At 49.1% G+C, this 6,000-nt stretch overlaps 1 protein-coding gene across 3 annotated transcripts in view; it reads right to left on the reverse strand.

Annotated features, from left to right (window-relative positions):
• ATP13A3 (ATPase 13A3) overlaps positions 1-4,080 on the reverse strand; it is a 165,441-nt gene extending 161,361 nt beyond the window's left edge. For all 3 annotated transcript variants that reach the window (XM_069727176.1, XM_069727175.1, XM_069727177.1), the window contains exon 1: positions 3,876-4,080. The gene's annotated coding sequence lies outside the window, so the exon portion shown is untranslated. The remainder of the gene's footprint in view (positions 1-3,875) is intronic.
• Between the last annotated feature and the right edge of the window lie 1,920 nt (positions 4,081-6,000).

The following is a 6,000-nucleotide window of genomic DNA, read 5'->3' on the forward strand; positions in this document are numbered from 1 at the left end:
GTTAAATAGGGCCTGAGCTGTGCTTTACAATAGGGTATTTTTTGTCCCCTGATTCCCTACCTATGCTGCCGAAATACCTTACAAAAGTGGCCTTTTTCGCCTGTCAATAAGGCTGGTCAGGTCGGATGGGCGTGGTCACAGCGCTGTTTCTTCCCCCACATCTTGCTTATGTTCCCGTTGGTGGCGTAGTGCTTCTCGCATGCGCAAGTGCCGAATGCACTGCGCAGCTGTAGAAAAAGAGCGCGCTCGCCGCTATTCAGCGGTTTCTCGGTGGGCGCGGCCATCTTCCTGAGGCCGCGCGTGCGCAGATGGAGTCTCCTGCTTCCCGGGGCTTCAGGAAAATGGCTGCGGGATGCCGCGTGTGCGCAGATGGACATCGCGGCGGCCATTTTCCTGAAGCAGAGTTCGAATCTAGGCTTCAGGAAAATGGCCGCCGCGATGTCCATCTGGGCACGCGCGGCATCCCGCGGCCATTTTCCTGAAGCCCCGGGAAGCAGGAGACTCCATCTGCGCACGCGCGGCCTCAGGAAGATGGCCGCGCCCACCGAGAAACCGCTGAATAGCGGCGAGCGCGCTCTTTTTCTACAGCTGCGCAGTGCATTCGGCACTTGCGCATGCGAGAAGCACTACGCCACCAACGGGAACATAAGCAAGATGTGGGGGAAGAAACAGCACTGTGACCACGCCCATCTGACCTGACCAGCTTGATTGACAGGCGAAAAAGGCCACTTTTGTAAGGTATTTCAGCAGCATAGGTAGGGAATTAGGGGACAAAAAATACCCTATTGTAAAGCACAGCTCAGGCCCTATTTAACGGTATTTTTATCTCCTACTGAAAAAACGGGGTGACAGGTTCCCTTTAAACTGCAGCGTTTCCGCAGCGGATTTTCCGCAAAGTGTGCACAGCATTTTTTTTTCCTCATTGATTTACATTGTACTGTAAATCAATTGCGGATCTGCTGCGTTTCTGCACGGCAAAAAACACTGCGGATCCTCAGAGAATCCGTAACGTGTGCACATACCCTAAAGCACTTGCGGATCTGCAGCGTTTCTGCACGGCAAAAATCGCAGGAAATCCACAATGTGTGCGCATACTCTAAGGCTTTGTGCACACGTTGCAGATTTTTCGCGTTTTTGCGCTATTAAAACGTATACATTACGCATCCCATCATTTAGAATGCATTCCGCAATTTTTGTGCATATGTATTTTTTCCGCGAAAAAAACGCATTGCGGTAAAAAACGCAGCATGTTCATTAATTTTGCGGATTTTTCACGTTTTTCCCGCTATTTAAAGCATTGGGAAGCTCCGGGAAAAAACACGCAAAAAACGTATGCGGATTTCTTGCAGAAAATGTCCGGTTTTGCTCAGGAAATTTCTGCAAGAAATCCTGAAAGTGTGCACATAGACTTAACGTATATGATGGAGCATGCAGTCAACAAGTACAAAAGGGCTCATTATCCACTACAGCCGCCCTATAACTATTAGGTACAAAACAAAGCTGTAATACCGAGATCTACCGAGCTCAACTATTGGAAAAAGGTGAATTCCACATTTTGAAGTTTGCCACTACTTTTATATCAATGACCTATCATTAGTATAGCTCATCAATATAAAATCAGTATGCGTCCAACTTCCAGTACCCCGACCAATCAGTTATCACCTCCACCAGATGTATGGAGCAGAATGGCACAGCTTTGTGGCATTGTTTGGTGGCCACTAAAGATCATCCCTCTTCATTTCAATAGGAACTGACCTGCAACGACCACTAGACAGTGTGATAGAGCTGCGTCATTACACTTTAAATCTGGCCACTGCCAGAGAGGATAACACTTGTTGCCTTTTGTCAAATCCTCACCCATCTGATATTGATGATCAATTCATAGGTAATAATAATAAAATGTATAATGTAAACAATGTATACGTAGTTGACATCTGCTTTAAGGAGCCCAAACACAAGCTAACCACCAGCCAACAATTACCCAATACATAGGAAGGCGTGTTGTCAGTGTGGATAGAGAATAAAAGCCGGCAGGTTGCTCCAGCTGCCATATATCTCCCGAATAAAATGATCGGTCACTATAATATTAACTGCCCGATCTCCCAGACACATCTGTCCGCAGGATGGTCGGTCGGCCGACTGTACTCTGATGTGTATGGGGGCCAGATCAAAGTCCAACTTACACAAATGAATGAAGACTATTTTCCACAGAAATGGCTCCTGGTATCAGGCAGAAATGCAGCGTGGGCAGGGTAGAGGGCTGATAAGGGGCAATTCCAGAGATTAGCTCACTCTCATTAACAGTTACTGCCATAAAGCGAGTGAAATCTCTGGTCAAAGGAGAAATCCACAGTGACAAAGCAGAACTCCACCATATACCCCATCAGCTGAGCACAAAAACAACAAGTAGACAAGCAGGGTTTGCCATCAGCTTCCGACTCCTTCAGGCTGGGAAATGACGGCGATACACTGTTGGTATCCCAATGGATGTCGTCCACGGGAATCGCTGCCGGCAGCCAGGAGAAGGTGCCATCAGGCGGGCATTGCCAGACTACAAGGAGGCGGGCTGTGTGCATGGTGAGGGGCAGGCACAGCTCGTATATAAGCTCCATACACTGTAAATGTAAGCACTAGGGTTATCCTCCTGTCACCACAACATGGAGACCAGAGCAGCAGATCTAGTGACTTGCAGGCTGTGCCCAGATCCCCTGGAACAGATGACAAATGTTACACTAAACACTGACAAGTGTCATGCGTCACCACTGGGGTCACATTGCAAATACAGGTGTACACCGCCATGTTTCCTATATATCTTATGTGGTAGCACCGTCTATTAGGCGTTCTCCTACTTTACTGTCTGCAGTATACCATGGCGGCCTCACAGATCCCCATGGTTGTGCTCAAGATGGGCACCGAGAGAGGTTCCCAGAATACACAGTAAGCGGAGGTCACAAGAGTCAGCGGAACAGGGTTCAACTTAGGGACGGTGCACATCATGGTATACTTTCCATTACAGGGGTTGTCCGCATTTGGGAACTTTTTTTTTCAGTTAAACACATGTATTTGGGGCTAAAATTATTTTTGAAATTAAGTTTTATAAAAAAAAAAAATTGGGCACAGTTTGCCTTGTGCAGCCTTTGTAGAAAGCTGGCTGCAATAAGAGTCAACTGACCGTCCATCAGCGAGCTGGTTGTTTATCCTGCAGGGAAACATCTGTAATGAACCCGCGCATAACAGTGATTGTAGTATAAAACAAGTGTAAGTGCACATAACAGACCCCAGAGGCAGACGGCCGGGTCACTGAGGGGTCTGTGTGGGATTGGGATTTCACCCCGAATCATCACGTCATTGGGGCAGAGTCTGACAGATGGCGGTCACCCCACTTTGGCCTCCTCCATCGGTGTCTGTTTCGGGCAGACTAAGCTACTGAGTCCGCAGAGAAGACGGACACGGGTGGCATGAGGTCACGTGGAGTCCAAAGGTCACAGATCGCGTCATTTGCCCGAGTCAGGTGAGGATCTGTTGGGGAACGTCACAGAACTGTCTTTCTTCCATGTCAGCTGGGCTGGCAGCAGGGCAGGGTGGGCATACAGGGCTGGTGCCAGGCCCCCTCCAGCCTGTCCATTATCAGGGACTTGGGGGAGCCCCAGTATCCTCAGCACCCGCCCCAACACTCCCGCTGCGATGACGTCAGCAGCGGTCCCGTTACGTCACTGATGGCAGCTCGTGTCCTCTCAGGTGGCGCCACTCTCCAGTCATAACTGGACCAAAAGCAGCGACCCGAATCCCCGCAGGGAGTGACGACACGGCGGCCACAGCACGTGGGCGACCCCAGTGACAGCGGCACATGTCATATCCGCACACAGCGGACTCACCCGGCGTCAGGCCCCCGGTGCGGCGGGCGGTCAGGCCCGGGAATCCACGCTCTCCGGTAGCTCTGCTCTCCGCCCGCTGAATCCGGCGGCCGTCTCGGTTTATCACCTGAGGCCCATGGTGGGTGCGAGGCCCGGAGCCCGAGAGCGGCGGAAAGTGACAGGAGGTGAAGACAGCGAGGCAGGCGGGAGACCAGCAGCGAGCACTGGGGAGGAGGAGGAGACACCATAGAGAGGACGGAGGAGATGAGAGGACTGGAGGGCGGAGCCACGTGCTGACAACACGGGGAGGGGGACAGCACTGAGGGGCCGAGCACGGCAAGGTGAGGACCGCCGCCTCCTGGACCAATAGAACGCAGAGAAACAGTTGCCAGTAGCAACCAATCAGAGTCTAGCTTTCGTTGTACTTAGTGTAGACTACACATGAAAGAGGAATGCGGATTGGTTGTTGCTGTCAAGTGCTCTACTCAGTTCTCTAGCAGTGTGGAATAGCGCCTCAGTGTGACGGCGGCAGCACAGGTGGTGGGAGCGCCGCCCAGAGCCGCGGCCCACGGACCTAGCGCTGCGGGCTTCGGGTTCTCTTGTTTGTTTGCCCCTTTTTTGTGCGCGTGTAGCGCTAATACGATTTGGCAGACTGATCCGACAGTGTGTACCCGTGTGAGGCCTGTCACTCCAGGACGGCGGGCGGGAGAAGCCGCCGAGCACCAGGCTGTCCGACCAGTCTCCCGGCAGCTAATAATGTTCGTCTCTGAATCCGGCAGCATTATACCGGGCTGCGGCCCTACAGCACACGGCGGGGCCTGTCACCTGTCAGGGTCCCGTTATTACAGAGTAACCGTCATTGTCATTTAATGTCATAAATCAATAGCACACATGAAAATAAGAAACTGTGTAATATATCTTATCAGAGAGATCTGGGCCCGTCCTCACCGAATACAGATGTAACCTGATAACAGACACTGGCGTAGCTAGAGGTTTGGTCCAGAGGGGGCGAGACTTCTGAGTGGGCCCCCAACCAGGTAACGTTGATTTAACCCTCCGTCACATACAACTGATCTGACAGGCGCGTCTCTTTTACTTTAATTTCTCCTTCCTCACCAGATTGTGAGGAAACCCCCTCCCTCCAGGTAGTCTCCTGTCTCTTGAAGGTCTGTGAAACCTGATATCACAGTTGGATTTCAGAGCTTCAGGGGAGAGGATGTAGCTGCACAGATCTCTCAGGCTCATTGTATGTGAATACGTCACATTCAGTAAGGTTGGTATTTTATGTTTTTATTCATCACAATAGTTTATTTAGCTTGTTTTATGAATGTATAGCACAAAATGTGAGGATATTTCATAGAAATAAGGGAGATTTTATAAAAGAAAGTGTGCTGCTCAGGCATATACAGTAGTTCCCTAACATATTCCTTCTCTTGCTTCAGATTATCTGCTGAAATGGAGAGGAAAATGTACAATTTATCCAAACAACTTGATGTTGAGGAAGTAACAAACATGCTGTTAGATGATAGAGACCTCACACTGAATGAGGATTTAGGAGAGGAAAGTGAGATTGATTCTCATGATGAGGTAGAAGAATGTGTCCTGGATTCTGAAACAGAGCAAGATGGTGACAGTGGTGAGGATGAAGAAGTTGGATCATATTATATTGGAAAAGATAAAAATACTAAATGGAACAAGAAGCCATTCCAGAAAAAACGTAGGGAACCTTTAAACATTATTACTCACCTTCCTGCAGTAATAGGAACTGCACGTAATGCAAAAACTGCAGTTGAATGCTGGAACAGTATATTTACAGATGACATTCTGGACTCTATTGTCACATATACCAACCAATATATAGACATTATAAAGGACAAGTACATCTGCAACAGAACCATCAAGCCCACAGATGAAATAGAACTGCGTGCTTTTTTTGGATTACTGTACCTTGCAGGAGCTTATAGGGCAAATAGACAAAGTTTGGAGGAAGTTTGGGGTAAAGATGGGGATGGAGTTGAAAAATTTAGCCTTGTTATGTCCATAAACAGATTCAAGATTCTAATTCGTTGCCTTTGGTTTGACGACAGAACTACCCGAACCGAACGCAAAACACATGACCGACTTGCTCCAATTCGTGATATATTTC

Source organism: Ranitomeya imitator, chromosome 5 (genome assembly GCF_032444005.1).
Source record: "Ranitomeya imitator isolate aRanImi1 chromosome 5, aRanImi1.pri, whole genome shotgun sequence".
Classification (NCBI taxonomy): domain Eukaryota; kingdom Metazoa; phylum Chordata; class Amphibia; order Anura; family Dendrobatidae; genus Ranitomeya; species Ranitomeya imitator.